The sequence below is a fragment of the Periplaneta americana genome, chromosome 3, assembly GCF_040183065.1.
Source record: "Periplaneta americana isolate PAMFEO1 chromosome 3, P.americana_PAMFEO1_priV1, whole genome shotgun sequence".
NCBI lineage: Eukaryota > Metazoa > Arthropoda > Insecta > Blattodea > Blattidae > Periplaneta > Periplaneta americana.
Window position 1 is genome coordinate 55,612,286 of NC_091119.1, and position 15,994 is coordinate 55,628,279.

The window sequence follows — 15,994 nt, forward strand, 5'->3', positions numbered from 1 at the left end:
GTATTCAACAGTTTTTCACACACAGCCATACAAGCAATAACAGTACATTTTACACCCTTAAATGCACGCATATAAATTACCTTCTTTCAGACATTTCATTACACTTTAGCTATTATATTTACATACTAAAATATAAAAAGAATAGTTTTTGTGGTGATGTTTTGTGAATATGAACTACAGATACGGAGTGGTTCAACATATTTCACAAATTGACAGGGTAATGTTGAGCTAGGGATTACATATATGGAATAAGACAATTTGGATCGTAGGCATGATTAACATACAATAATTAAGGAAAATTAATATTACTTACATACAAATAGCTTTTAAGGAATCCGAAGGTTCATTGCCGCCCTCACATAAGCCCACCATCTGCCCCTATCCTGTGCAAGATTAATCCAGTTTCTATCATCAAATACCACCTTCCTCAAATCCATTTCAATATTATCCTCCCATCTACGTCTCGACCTCCCCAAAAGGCCTTTTTCCCTCCGGCCTCCCAACTAACACTCTATATACATTTCTGGATTCGCCCATACGTGCTACATACCCTGTCCATCTCAAACGTCTGGATTTAATGTTCCTAATTATGTCAGTGAAGAATACAATGCGTGCAGTTCTACGGCATTCTCCTGTAACTTCATCCTCTTAGCCCCAAATATTTTCCTAAACACGTTATTCTCAAATACCCTTAATCTCCGTTCCTCTCGAAAAGTGAGAGTCCAAGTTTCACAACTATACAGAACAGCCAGTAATATAACTGTTTTATAAATTCTAACATTCAGATTTTTTGACAGCAGACTAGATGGCAAAAACTTCCCAACCGAACAGCAGACTAGATGACAAAAACTTCCCAACCGAATAATAACAGACATTTGCGATATTAATTCTGGGTTTAATATTCTCCCGAGTTTAATATTTGTTACTGTTGCTCCAAGATATTTGAATTTTTCCACCCCTTCGAAGGATAAATCTCCAATTTTTATATTTCCATTTCTTACAATTTTCTGATCAGGAGACATAATCATGTACTTTGTCTTTTCGGGATTTACTTCCAAACCTATCGCTTTACTTGTTTCAAGTAAAATGTCTGTGTTTTCCCTAATCCTTTGTGGATTTCTCCAAACATATTTACGTCTTCCGCTATAGTACTATGAAATAAAATATCTTGCATCACAATATACAGCACTGTACATATGCTTAATATTGTAAATAACGTTTTTGCACGATAGTGTGACTTCTCGTCGTTACAGGAAACGAAACGGCCGCCACGATTGAAAGTTGATTTTACTAAATTCAGAGTTTCCAACATACATCAGTATGTTGAAATATTACAAATATCTGATCTAGAGTTGTAATGAAAACCACTGCCTTCTATATATGATCCTACAACGCATGTAAAATTCATACGCAACGGGCAGTGTTAATTAATATACATTATACGAAAGGAATCACTGCATTTGAAATGCATTAAACTTTATTTAAACAATTGAAAATCTACTTAACAAAAATAAATAAAAATTATTCCAACTGAACACGAAATATTACAGACAGCTGAAACATTTTTACTCCTTCACATTGAAGTTGTAAAGTTTGTACGTTGGCCAGACTCCTGGCCTTCAGTCAGCTGTTATAGTGTAATGTAAAGTAAAAGTAAATCCATGGCGCTACAGCTCTGAAGGGTCAAGACTGACCAGCCGGCTGCTGGCCTCACGTCCACATGCCGAGACATAGGTGGACGATCATCCCACCAGAATGGAGGTATCGTGTGGTTAGCACAATGATTCCCCAGCCGTAATAGCTGGTTTGCAAAACCGAATTTTCGCTACCTATCGTAGCCCCCCAAGTGCATTACGATGCTGGGTGGGCACCGGTCCCATACACTGGCCGAAATTTCTTGAGAAAATTTCTTCCCCCATGAGGACTCGAACCAGCGGGCATTCCGTAACGCATTTCCCGGCGGGATGCCTTAGATCGCGACGCCACGGCGCGGGACTATAGTGTATGTACCGTAGATTAAGATTTTTAAAACATTTTCAAAACATACTATCGTGCAAAAAATACTGTACAATACATTTTTGTCAAGTGCATTACAAAATTTCGCAAATTGAAAAATTCGCTCTGCTCGTTTTTCAAACTTTTTCTCCATTTTATAAAATGCACTTCCCAACTTTATATCGTAATACCACAGTTTAGTATATATAGTCACGAAGCTCAATATGTAGTAAATAAGCATCCATAGATAGTTGCTAACCACTAGGATCGCTATTAACGCCTCATTACAGACAATGCGAAATAGTACCGGCACAGTCTATTGTTCCTAGCACCCTCATAACTCAAGCTTCGTGAGTGTATACTAGACTGTGGTAATACTGTAATACTATTAACCAATGTAGGCCTATATTCTTTATTATAGTGTAAATAGAAAAAAATCCATATTTCATTGTAATAGTTTAACTAATTTAAATTGTAAATATTAGTGTAGCTTTTAAAGTGGTCCATGTTTTGTTGCCCACTTTAGGAAAGAACACTCGCGAGAGCCGTCAGTCGAGTACTTCGTTTGCTAGATGCACGCACTTCGTTCACTTAAAAATTCCAGTACTACTTAATCTTGTAAATTCCCGGGACAAAGCACGGTTCCTAGTCACGTATGTAATAACTAATGTCTTATACATGAACATTTCCAATTAGACTGTCCTCTTCGGTCTGAGCAATTAATGCAATCAAAGACGAGCAGAAATAAAATAAATTAGATCATAGTTCTAAAACATTGCTGTGACTCGCGACATCTGCCGCCTGTATACTATCATCCTGATTATTTTTATTAAATCCTGGACTTCGAGACTTCCAACAATAAATTATTTGATACGTAGTTGCTAGAGTTAGGAACGAAAACAAAAGAAATACAATACAACTCTTCACATTCGTATCTAATTAAGAAAGTTTGTTTTAAGAGGAATTATTAAAATTCTACCGTGATTTCTTTTCCAATAGGCAGAACTGAGAGCTAATTATGAAGACTGTTATGCACAGAATTTTGTTTTGAAATAATTATGCTACTGTCGAACTTATAACGACCCCATTGTCTTCTGCACAACTTTGCTTGTGTTCTGGAATTTTTAAACTATGAGGCAAGTTTATTAAAAGTTTAAATCAATAGATGACCGAATTAAAAGTCACGTTTGTAAAAGTATTACTAGAATCTGATTTCTTTTATGGAAGAGTACGGAAGTCCTTCTGCACTAAGAATGATATTCATTATGTGTAACGAATTCTTTAGGAGAAATATGTAAGATAAAATGAGAGATATCCATGGTTGCTTTTACATTCAAGAAATGTAATAGGTTCACGAAATTACTTATATCTGTTATAGACGTATACAGGTCAGTAAAAAGTTCTGCACCACCTAAATAACTTTTTAAGCATGTGGTTGAATGACATGAAACTCTGTGGTGGGGATAGCCATATACTGAGAACTCAATAATGGTATTGCTGAGTTAAGAGTTACTTCCGGTTATTTTAAATGGAATACTCAATATATTTTACATTTTCGAATAATGCTCATAAGAACTTTTCAAAAAGTACTGACACTAGATACTTCTGTACAAATTTATTGTTGCTAAATGAGAAAACAGAGAAGTGTAGGTCTAAGAAATAATACGATTAAAACGCTTTTTTAAACCGTGATTTGACTGTACTTTGTTTATATCCATGTAATCTATGTATTAAACAGATCATATCATATCATATCATATCATATCATATCATATCATATCATATCATATCATATCATATCATATCATATCATATCATATCATATCATATCATATCATATCATATCATATCATATCATATATCATATCATATCATATATCATATCATATCATACTATATATTATATCATATCCATGTAATCATGTTTATTGATACAGAAACACCTTATTTAAGGGACTGAATTTGACATCTAATGCGTTACATAATTTTATCTGATGTTGAGTGAAAGGGAAAGAATTCTAATTTTAATTATGGTTGACTATGGAGAGAAGCAATGATTGTATTCTTAAAGTAAGACACATTCTGCCTGAATGGATACATATACAACTATCGATACTGGTCAGACGTAAATCCACAATGGATGGAGGAAAACCACACGCAGTATCAACAAAAACTTAATGTTTGGGCTGGTATTGTTGGTGAACATATTACTGGTTCCTTATTCTTTAGAGAAACGCTAAACTCTAACAGATATTTGAATTTGCTTTGAAATCACGTAGTATCGGCTATCACAAATTTGTTTCCACATCCAGTCCACCGTGGGTAACCTAAAGATGACATCTATTTTGAACAAAAAGGAACTGCAGCTCACTATGGACAGAATGTTTGTCAGCACTTAGACCAGGTTTTTCCACAATGATGGATTGATAGGAGCGGTTACATAGAGCGGCCAGCAAGATCCTCAGATTTTTTTCGCCTTTGGACTTCTTTTTGTGGGGCCATTTGAAGTCAGTAGTATATCGAGAAAGAACCAACAACTTATAACTGCAATATCGAATAATGAAAGCGGTGCAAGATATTCCTAAAGCCTGGTTAAGTCATTCCTTAAATGGTTTCTATGATCGACTAACACATTGCCAAGCAGCTAAAGGCTACCAGTTCGAACATAGAATTTGGACGGTGCGCTAGCTTTGTTTTGGTTCTGTAAAGGAAGGAGCATTTTATTACTTTATTATTCGATACGTTCTTCTGTTTTCTCAATTTAGCAACAATAAATTTGCACAGAAGTATCTAGTGTGGGTACTTTTTGTTAAGCTCTTAATGAGGATTATTCGAAAACATAAAAATATATTGGGTATTCCATTTAAAATAAGAGAGGTGAAGTTACTTCCGGTATAACTCCAACCATTACTGAGTTTTTAGCATACAGCTATCCCCACACATTGAACCACATGCTTCAAAAGTTATTTAGGTGGTGTGGGACATTTTACTAACTGTGTTATTATAATCAATTTCGTGTACAGAGCGCCCAGCATTTCTTGAGCCCTGTGGCATCACTGTCGATTTTAAAGTGCCATCTCGTGTTACTACAATTTCTTAACTCTTTACCACTTCCAACAACATGTTCGGAACACCGGCTCTGCCTCCTCAACCTACCTAAAACTCTCACCGGATCTCCTCATTTGTTGAACGAATAGAAATGGATCTTACTGCTAACTTTTCAAAGTAAGTTCTAATGGCATGCAGGAGTGAAAGAAGCTGACCGAAGTTGCAGTTACTTCAGTGGGGGAAAAGTGAAAGGGAGAAAGAGAACTTGTAGTTCTACCTCTCGTAGGGCTTCCTCATTTGTTGAGCGAACAGTAAGCGAGGGTCACACCGACAGGTTGTGAAGCTGTAAGCATTATGCGGAAAGTGAATGGGCAACTACTTCCAAAGGTACTCTAACCAAGGCATTCTTCCCTAGTGTCCAAGATAGATCGAAATTGAAGATAGAAGTAACTTCAAACTTGACGACACTTTTGACCGGACACGGAAGACTCGACGAATATTTTCATCGCTTCAAAATCAAGAACAGTGCAACGTGTGTCTGTGGGGATGGAGATCAGACAGAGGACCATATCATTTATGACCGTACGAAATTAGGAAAGAAAGAGGAACACTAATCCAGTCTATACATAGCTGTGTTGGGAAGTGGCCTGTGGACAAGACAAAATTAGTGAAAAGTCACTGTATATAAAATATTTTATAAAGTTTGCAAATAGTATAGACTTTGAACAACTACAATAGGCTGGCTAGTTACTCACAAATGCTTTTAAGCAACCCGCAGGTTCATTGCCGCCCTCACATAAGCCCGTCATCGGTCCCTATCCTCTGCAAGATTAATACAGTCTCAATCGTCATATCCCATCTCCATCAAATCCATTTTAATATTATCTTCCCATCTACGTCTCGGCCTCCCCAAAGGTCTTTTTCCCTCCGTCTTTCAACTAACACTCTATATGCATTTCTGGATTAGCCCATAGGCTGGCTAATATAGAATAAATTATTTTGGAAGATAAAGAGGTTAAAAGTCACAATTAAATGACAAGGATCGAAAATTGGTTAATTATATTCTGCAAATAAGCTAGAATATTAGAGGATATAATTTATTTGAAAATTTGCTCATCAAAAAAATAGTAAATAGTAAATATGTAAATACTGTAAATATTTAAATGCTAGAAGAATATGTAAATAGATTCTAGTACTTCAGAGTTTAGAATAGAAAAATAAGTTAGACTAAGAAGTAACAATATTATCTTGACATTTTCACATTGCAGATGAGCTGCACTAATAAATAGCCATACGTAACCTAGAATAGCAACATAATAATATACAGAGTGAATCTTCTCATCCTGCGGATTGGTAATTAGGCAAACCTGCATTTTACAGACGATGCGAAATGCAGGTGCTCACATTGCATTCACCAGCCCTTCCGATAAGGTTACCATGTTGACCCGTGTTAATGTAGGTGTCATAGCGCGAAGGTTAACACGCTGGATTGTTCCAGTGCAGGTCCGGATTCAAATCACGGCTCTGGATACATACTTTGTTTCCATATTCTACCTGTGTTTTGAGAACGTTCTAGAAAAGCATGTTTTCTGTCCGAATGCGTAGAACATTCTAGACATTGAATTTGCCAGGTGGTTCCAGCCGCTCATGCTCAGTGCGGTACGTAGCGGACTGTGTTTACCGTATAATCTGTAAAACACCTGTACTGCATAACTTCTCAATCCGCAGGATGAGAAGATTCACCCGATATAATGTAGATCTATAATGTACTTGAAGGTAAACCTAGGCATGTAGTAGGCCTATTACTTCTCATCATTTTATTTTTACTAACATTTATAATATTAACCTGGCAATACCTTTGAATTAACGGTTGAGAGCCCGAAACACCGTTTGCTGCCCCCTTCCACGACTGGAGTTCGATGATACTGGCGTAAAATACAAACAACTCACTTTATTATTTACAGGAGGGAAGAAAAGTAGTTCATCCATTTAAGTAAAGTAGGAAATATCGCGATTTTGAGTTTGATAATTTTCATTAGGTTTTTGTTTAATCAAAATACAGTACTGTATTAACATTAATTGTTTATACTTACGAACTGAGCGGTCCATTCGGACGTATTCATTATGCAGTGTACATTATACTGTCTACAGCACATTAGCGTACAATGTAGAGAGTGAAGTTAAATTGAAAATTAGTCATAATATGGATATTTAAACACAATTTGAAAATGATGGCCGTTTATTTCAATACAGTCTTCAGTTCCTTTTTGCATTTTATCGCACTACAGATCATTGTACCTAATTCCAATTACCAGTTTCGTCCTTCGCACTAGTAACTCATGTTGAAATAATCTGTACCTACTCTATAAAAGAGTACTTTACGTACTGTAAATTCAGTCTTCACTTCTGCCCGATCCGAAAAGATAAAATTACTCAGATATGCTATCTACTGTCCGTCCAAGTGGTTTTGTCGTAGAAAGGAGGGAAATCACGTGAGAGTTAATTAACGAGGCTCTTTTATTTAAGTTACTTTAAACAGTCGTATAATATTACGTAGACGTCCAATTCCTAACAGAAATTAATGTTTTCAGAAAAGAGCTAAGGCAGCCCAGCCACTAGCCTTTACAGAAGGACGAGCGGAAGCGGGTGGGGGAAACCGGGATGCGACATAGGCAAACGGACGACAGTATCTGTGCGGGAATATGATTCAATATTGAAAGCGAAGATATTTCTGGAACGTACTATACTCACTAACTCAGTATTGTTTGTGTTTACTATGACCGTAAGGCGACTTTGACTGTATACGCTGTATACTGTGTGGAGAACGGTTTGAAGTTTACTAGTAGAGGGCGTTTGAGTGAATTAATTAAAAAACTCAGGTACAATAAAAATTGAAGTAAAAATAAAATGATGTGTATGTATGTATGTATGTACGTACGTACGTACGTACGCACGCATGCATGCATGTAAATCTAATGATAACAAATCGTCAGCGTTGCTTGAGTGGTAGATGCTCTTGCCTGCTGAACTGGATGTGTAGTCGGGCGTGTATTCGAATCCCGCTTGGTTTGATTACCTATTTCGGTTTGATCCGACATTTTTCTTAACTATAAGACGAATCACCGAGCGGGCTAGCGGAGTGGTAGAGGGCTGGCTTTGCATTCGGGAGGTCCGGGGTTCGATCCCAGGGGCCGGCAATCCTGAGGTTTTTCATGGTTTCCTCAGTTATTTCCAGGCAAATGCCGGGATTGTACCTCTTGAAAGTCCGGCCATGGACGGCGATCCTTCCCTTAATCCTTTCATATGTGTGAGTGAATGCTGTGTAATGTCTTAAATGTTTGTGTTGTATCGTAGATGGCCCTGGCACTGAGCTGATCCCTCGTCCGGGGAGGCCCTCCATGTCCTTGTGTGGTCAAAAAAGTATGTATGTGATCCGATAGGTTAAATCCTCTCCCGACAGGTCGCGACCCTGTAAGGCCCGGGTGGCGTGGGTCGTGTAAATGCACCTAAAAGGGAGAGGTTAAACTAAGGGAAAGAAAGAAAGAAAGAAAGAAAGATAAGACGAATCGTTGGCCAGATCTCGCCAAATACAATATCTTCAATTCCACAGACGCTGTTATTTGAAACAGTGTCGTTAAATAACCGACTTAAACTACTAACATCGTCATTTGAAAGCCAGAAAATAAAAAGAAGTATACTCATAGATAACTTCTCTTGTATCTGCCGTAGACATCACAAGTATTAATTATTAATTTGATCGTAAGTGCTAAGACTTTTACCATTATTAAAAGTTCACTTGCCTAGATTAGATTTGAATTACTGAACCTTACAGAACTGGCGTCAAGCATGGCGAACATTCCGTGAATAGAAAAATTACTTCGGGTAGGGAGACTTCAATTGTTTCGGTTATTGCTGTGGTGGCAAAAGACTCGAAGGAATAGGATGCTCTTCCTGTGCAGCGACAGTGTGTCAGTGTGTTAGTGGGGGAGCGCGGAGAGCTGTGCGCTTTGAGGTCTGTGATTAATGACTAGGATATGGGGACCTGGGAAATGCACAAGTAGTGGAAAAGGCTGCTCACTGCAAAAACCGCGACATTCGTCCCACACACATACAGCGCCACTTCTTGTGACTATACATTCTACTTTTCAGTAATAAATCTTTTCCCTTGTGTTCAAATACTGCAGCATTCCTCGATGGAATGAAAGAAACAGTTGCAGAATAATGAATAACAAATATGCACAGATACTGATCTCGACCACCTCTTACAAATCCACGAAAACCGCGCATACATTTCATTATAGAGTTCTACCACAGTCTAGTACATACAGTCACGAAGCTTGAGTTGTGAGGGTATTAGGAACAATAGACTGTGCAAGTACTACAGGGACATCATTTATTTTTACTTCAATTTTTATTGTACCTGACTTTTTGAATGTACTTCACTCCCACCCCTTCTACTAATGAAGTTCCAACTGTCCTCCAGACAGAATCAAGGCCGTATATAGTAAACAGCACTGAGTTAGTGAGTGTAGTACGTTCCAGAAATATGTTCGCGTTTTCCAGTGACGAAAGAGCTTTCAATATTGAATCATATTTTCGCAAGGTACTGTCCGTTTGCCTACGTCGCATCCCGATTTCGCCCACCTGCTTCTGCACGCCCCTCTGTAAAAGCTGGGCTGTCTTAGTTCTTTTCTGAAAACATTAATTTCTGTTAGGAATTGGACGTTTACGTAATATTATACAACTGTTTAAAACAACTTAAATAAAAGGGCCTCGTTAAGTAATTGTCTACTATCCTGCGGCATAACCACTTGGACGGACAGTAGATAGCATGTCTGAGTAATTTTTTTCTGTGCGGGTCGGGCAGAAGTAAAGCTCGAATTTACAGTACGTAAGGTACTCTTTTATAGAGTAGGTACAGAATTATTTCAACATGAGTTACTAGTACGAAGGACGAAACTGGAAATTGGAATTAGATGCAATAGTCTATAGTGCGATAATATGCACAAAATAACTGAACCCTGTATCGAAGTGAATGGCCACCATTTTCAAATATGTGTTTAAATATCCATATTATGATTATTTTTCAATTTAACTTCATTGTCTAAATTGTACGCTAATGTGCTGTATAATATACACTGTATATAATATACACTGCATAATGAATACGTTCGCATGGATAACTCAGTTTGTGAGTAAAAACACTTATTGTTAATACAGTACTGCACTTTGATTAAACAAAAACCTAATGAAAATTATCGAACTCAAAATCGCGATATTTCCTAGTTTATGTAAATGGATGAACTACTTTTCTTCCCTCCTATACCTAGTAAAGTGATTTGTTTGTGTTTTACCCCAGTATCATCGAACTCCAGCCGTGGAAGGGGGTAGCGAACGGTGTTTCCGGTTCTCTAAAGGTATAGCCAGGTTAATATTAAAAATGTTAGTAAAAATAAAATGATGTCCCTGTATTTCGCATTGTCTGTAATGAGGCGATAGTAGCGATCCTAGTGGTTAGCAACTATCTATGGATGCAATTTACTATGTATTAAGCTTCGTGACTGTATATACTAGAGTGTGATTCTACTCTGAAAGCAGTATTTTCACATTTTCATTAATTTGGATTTTTTTAGTTGGTTATTTAACGACGCTGTATCAACTACGTCTTGCACAGGATAGGGACCGATGGCGGACTTATGAGTGCGGCAATGAACGTCCGGGTTCTTTAAAAGCCGTAAGTAAATAAGTATGCATCAACTACGAGGTTATTTAGCATCGATGGGATTGGTGATAGTAAGATTGTATTTGGCAAGATGAGGTCGAAGATTCGCTGTAGATTATATAAGATTTGCCTCACAGTTGGGGGAAACCTCGTAAAAATCCAACCAGGTAATCAGCCCAAGCGAGAATGGAACCCGCGACCGAGCGCAACTCCGAATCGGCAGGCAAGCGCCTTAGCCGATTTTAGACGTTAAGGTGTATGTTAAATTAAGTTATTGTGTTAGGAAAGAAGTGAATTTTATTCAATTCAGTTCAGTGTAGAATTTTATCTGCTATGCTGTTTTCCGACAATGAATAATCTGTAGTTTTTATACAGAGGCCAACATTTTCTGTAAAATCTTTCAGAATTTCTATATATTGTTACAAAATAAATGGCTAAATTCGTCTTTAAAATAGTAGCAAAGATGACAACCTGTCTGCTGATATCTTTAGAAGAGAAGGAATTAGAGAAATGTCTCCTTGAGATACGAATTGATGCTTAATTGAAATATAGAGTAAATATTGGCAGCTAGCAATATCTCAAGAAAGACCTATTCGAATTTATAAAATGAAAACAAATTTTGAGGAATAGAGAAATTTAATGTCGAGTGTTCATAAAATCCAATATGCAAGAAATAATCTCTCTATGGTTATCAATAAACTGGGCACCACTCTAACGAAAACTAAATAAAAAATTGAACGAGTTACTGTAACTCTACTGCTTTGCGAATTTAAGAAGAGTGCACGGAAAGAAAATGCTAAGTCATTTCTTGTTATTTTATTTTATTATTTTTTTTTTTGGTCCCATCTGCTCGCTCATAAAGTGAACTGTCTTTCTAGTAAATCAGAATTGCAAAAAGTCTGCACTGTATACTCTTAGACAAAAAAAAAAAATGACCGGGCTCCAGATTCCATGTCCGATTCGGAAGACTTCGGGTGCATTCGTCAGAGCATGATACACACACAAACGAATATCTTCTGTCGTAAATGTTTCCAACACTCCACTGCCACCACTATATGATTATATAACATGCTTCTTAAAGAGAAGAGCCATCCTCTCTCCCGCATAGCCTAGTCGGTAGCATTGTGGTCTATATTCAAAAGGTTTCGAGTTCGAATCTCCGTCTGAACTTTGTTTTTTCATTCTCATTTTTTACTTCTTATATACTGATAATAACCAGTATTGTGAAATATTCAACAGAAAGTTGAATATTTACAAAGGGTAAGTTAGATACATAATAGCAATCCTTTCCCTTCTATCTTGTATTTAACGAGACTAAACGAAACCTTCTCGGATAGAAATAAAGAAAAATAAACCTTAAGTAAAATAAATCCTTCTCGGATAGGAATAAACAAACATAATCCTTTTCTTTTTTTTAAACAAAATAAAGAAATACAGCTCGGAGACCAATAAACAAAAATAAAAATCGACAAAAAATTCAATACCGGGTATGTAATCCCTCCACATCTATAACCGCCTGCATCCTACGGGATATGGATGCGATGAGGCGTCTCAGGTACTGTCGACGTGAAGATACACGATCCCAAGCGTTCTTGATAATGTTCCAAAGTGCATCTTTAGTGGTCGGCCGACATGGCATTGTATTTACCATCGCATTCACAGTTTTCTTCACCTACGACCACACACTTTCTAGGACATTCAGATCTGGTGAACAGGGAGACCATTCTATCAGTCTGATACATGGCCTCTCTAAAAACCATGTCATGACCTCGACACATGTGTGAACACGATGATTATCCTGTTGAAATATATCATCATCAGGATATATAACATCCGTACAGAGGGAAGCATAACATTTTCCATTAAGACCTTGTATTGTTGGGCATTAAGATTTCCGTCGAGCCCCCATAGAACACCCAGGCCGTCACTGGACGTCCAGCCCCAATATTGAACAGATACACGGCCACTGCGGAAGCGAGTTGCCACATGCGTAGGATCATATCGGGATCCCCGTGAACGGTAGACTATTTGCCGCTCGTAATTGTCAGAGGAAAAAGTAACTTCGTCTGAAAATATTACCTTATCTGAATCGAATTTAACATTTTCCTCTGCAAATGCAAGGCGGAATAATCTGTGGTCATCAGTGATGCACCCTTTCATTGCTGCCACTCTTGGATAACGACCTACATCCCGCAGACGCCTTATGACAAGATCCAGGGAAACGGGCATTTACTTTAATTGAAGAAGTGGGTTCGCTTCTACTTTTGCAACTAAAGCAGCGTTCTGTGCACGAGTTGGCTGACGATTTGGAACGCATTAGTTTTGTCTTTAACATTATTCATCTCGTTTTTGCAATACTATTATCTTTATGATGATAATGATTATTATTATTATTATTATTATTATTATTATTATTATTATTATTCTCGGATTTGTAATACTATGAATATTATTATTGTTATTATTCTCGTTGTTGCAATATTATTATTATTAGACTCATTATTATTATTATTATTATTATTATTATTATTAGACTCATTATTATTATTATTATTATTATTATTATTATTATTATTATTATTATTACTACTACTACTAGTACTACTACTAATACTAGTTTTAGTAACTGATCAATACTCCTTATGGAGAAGGGAGAAGATCCAAGAACTGAGCATCTGCTTTAATTCAAGGGTAATTAGGAAGAAGTCTCCGATATTACTGAACGTTTTTGTTTAATTTCTAAACTCCTGTGCACGTTAATAAATGCATCATTCGTTTTCAGCTAGAGAAAAAATAAAACGAAATAAATATTTATACTTATCCGAAGGCGGATGCGAACCCGGGCTTTTTGCGTGTGAAGCCAGAGTCTTACCACGGAGCTATGACACATACACAGTTCAAACCGTTGTTTCCCGGTATGAGAGTATGTTCTTGGATCTGGCTGGTTTCGTCCTTACTACTCTGATTTTAGTCTTGTGTATCAGGCGCACAGCCGAACGGAACTTAGACAAATTTACGCTTCAAGAGTCCGGTCATTTTTTTTGTCTAAGAGTGTACGTAACATGGTAACTTAAAATAAATGACATGTTAAGTTAAAAATGTCTTAGCAGTGTAATAAAGTTAAGAAATGTACCCCTGAAAATTTTAAGAAAAGTGACTTAGCATGTTCTTTCCGTGGACCTTTTCAAAAGTGCTTCTATATTGAATTAAACAAAACCGAGCGAGGTGGCTCAATGGTGAAACAAAAGATTTGCATTTGAGAAGTCCTGATTTCAAGTACCGAGATCGGGTAATCTGATAGTAAATAAATAAGTATGAATATAGTATTTACAAAGACAAATGCCGGATTTGTTCCCATTTTCACCACAAACATGCAGATGTTGATCAGTCCATAGTTATACACAGGGTCATGCCTGTATACTAATACTCAGCTATAGCTACTAGATAATTATACAGTGTGTTTCAGAAATACTTTGACAAACCTTGAGGGCATGTTCCTCACAACAAAACAAGAAGAAAAAAGTTCATATAAACATATGTCCGAAAATCCTTACAATTGAGGCTAGACACCAGCATCGGTTTAAGATTAATGTGTGGATGGAATTGTAGGTGACCATCTAGTAGATCCATATGTTGTCTTACGGGTGGTCTACAGGGACTATATTCAGAACAATCTTCCAGTCTTGCTAAAGGGTGTGCCCTTGAAAATAAGAAGGAACATGCGGTTTATGCATGATGAGGCTCCAGCACATTTTAGCCACATTGTTCGACATGCACTGGCTGATATCTACCATGATAGATCGATAGGTAGGGGAGGACCAATACCATGACCTGCACCTTCCCCCGACTTCAATCCTGTGGATTTTTATCTGTGGGACCATCTAAAACAATTGGTTTATGCAGCAAGCATTCCTAATGTAGAGAAACTTCATCAACGTGTCATGGAAGCCTGCGAAACCGTTCGACACCATGTGGGAGTGTTTGAAAGGGTGCGACAGTCCATGACCCGACGAGTGCATGTATGTGGAAGCAAGAGGAGAGCATTTTTGAACATTTGTTACGAGTTTCTGAATTGATTAAAGTTGGAACACTTGTTACCAAGCTGACAATATCTAACATGTTTCATTATGTTCTTTTATCAATAAAAAAAAAAAAAAAAAAAAACCTAAGGATTTTCGGACATATGTTTATATAAACTTTTTTCCTTATTTTGGTGTGAGGAACATGTTTTCAAGATTTGTTAAAGAATTTCTGAAACGCCTCGTATAAAGGGGTTCATGAGCTCTAATAGTGGATAAATGGTAGTAATTGACAAATGGAAAATACACCTTATTGCGGCATGACAGGTAGATGACGGCCACAAATGAAATCTGAGCATTCCCAACAGACAGTCGCGATGTGACCTCGCAGTTGAATATATAATCATATATCTTGATTTTACAATGTATTTAAATAATTTTTATTATTTTTCCAGAAAACTGATATTTCATTTTGAAGTATGGAGCAACGTGTGCAGGGGCATCGCTATGAGAGTAATTTGAATTTAAACTAATGATAATAATTTAAAGGACAGGCATGTCTGACTCAGAGGAATGAGTTTGAAATCAGTGTCCTATTTTTACTGCTTTAAGTTTTAATTTTATTCAAATTTAAAATAGATTTATTGTACTTAAATTTTAGGCTATATTTGCTGCGTGCATTTTTATTTAATCTCAAATAGATCAATTTTCTACGTATCTTCTGACGTAAATAGTAATTTAACCTATCTGAACTCTTTCAAGGAGAAGGGATAAATAGAAAAAGTAACGTATGACGTAAAGTAATTAATACGTAAATAGCAGTAGACTTAGACTACAAATTACAATAATTAAAAAAGGTCTGTTTCCAAACATATGAAATTTATATAACGTTTCCACTACCGTTATGATTCAAGTCTCATTTCCTGGCGATTTCATTACACGTTTTCATTTCGCTCGAAACTAATGCCAATTTTTTTGAAGAGGAAGCCTGGGGCCATAATATACACAAGAGTGTTTACGACTCGGTTTTGTACAAGATATGACGATGTGGTGTTCCCTTAGTTGAATTCTGGAACACTACAAGTGTCAGCTGAAAGTATACGAGAGAAATAAACGAAAAATACATTTTTAACTTTGTCTGCAAGAAAGAGGTATTAACACACTCTTGAAAGGTTCTTTCAGCAACAAACTTTACACTAATTTGTGTCAA

At 36.9% G+C, this 15,994-nt stretch overlaps 1 protein-coding gene across 1 annotated transcript in view; it reads right to left on the reverse strand.

Moving 5' to 3' along the window:
* Positions 1 to 15,994, reverse strand: part of tei (teiresias) — a 1,182,397-nt gene that overhangs the window by 371,652 nt on the left and 794,751 nt on the right. The gene's annotated exons all lie outside the window — the stretch shown is intronic.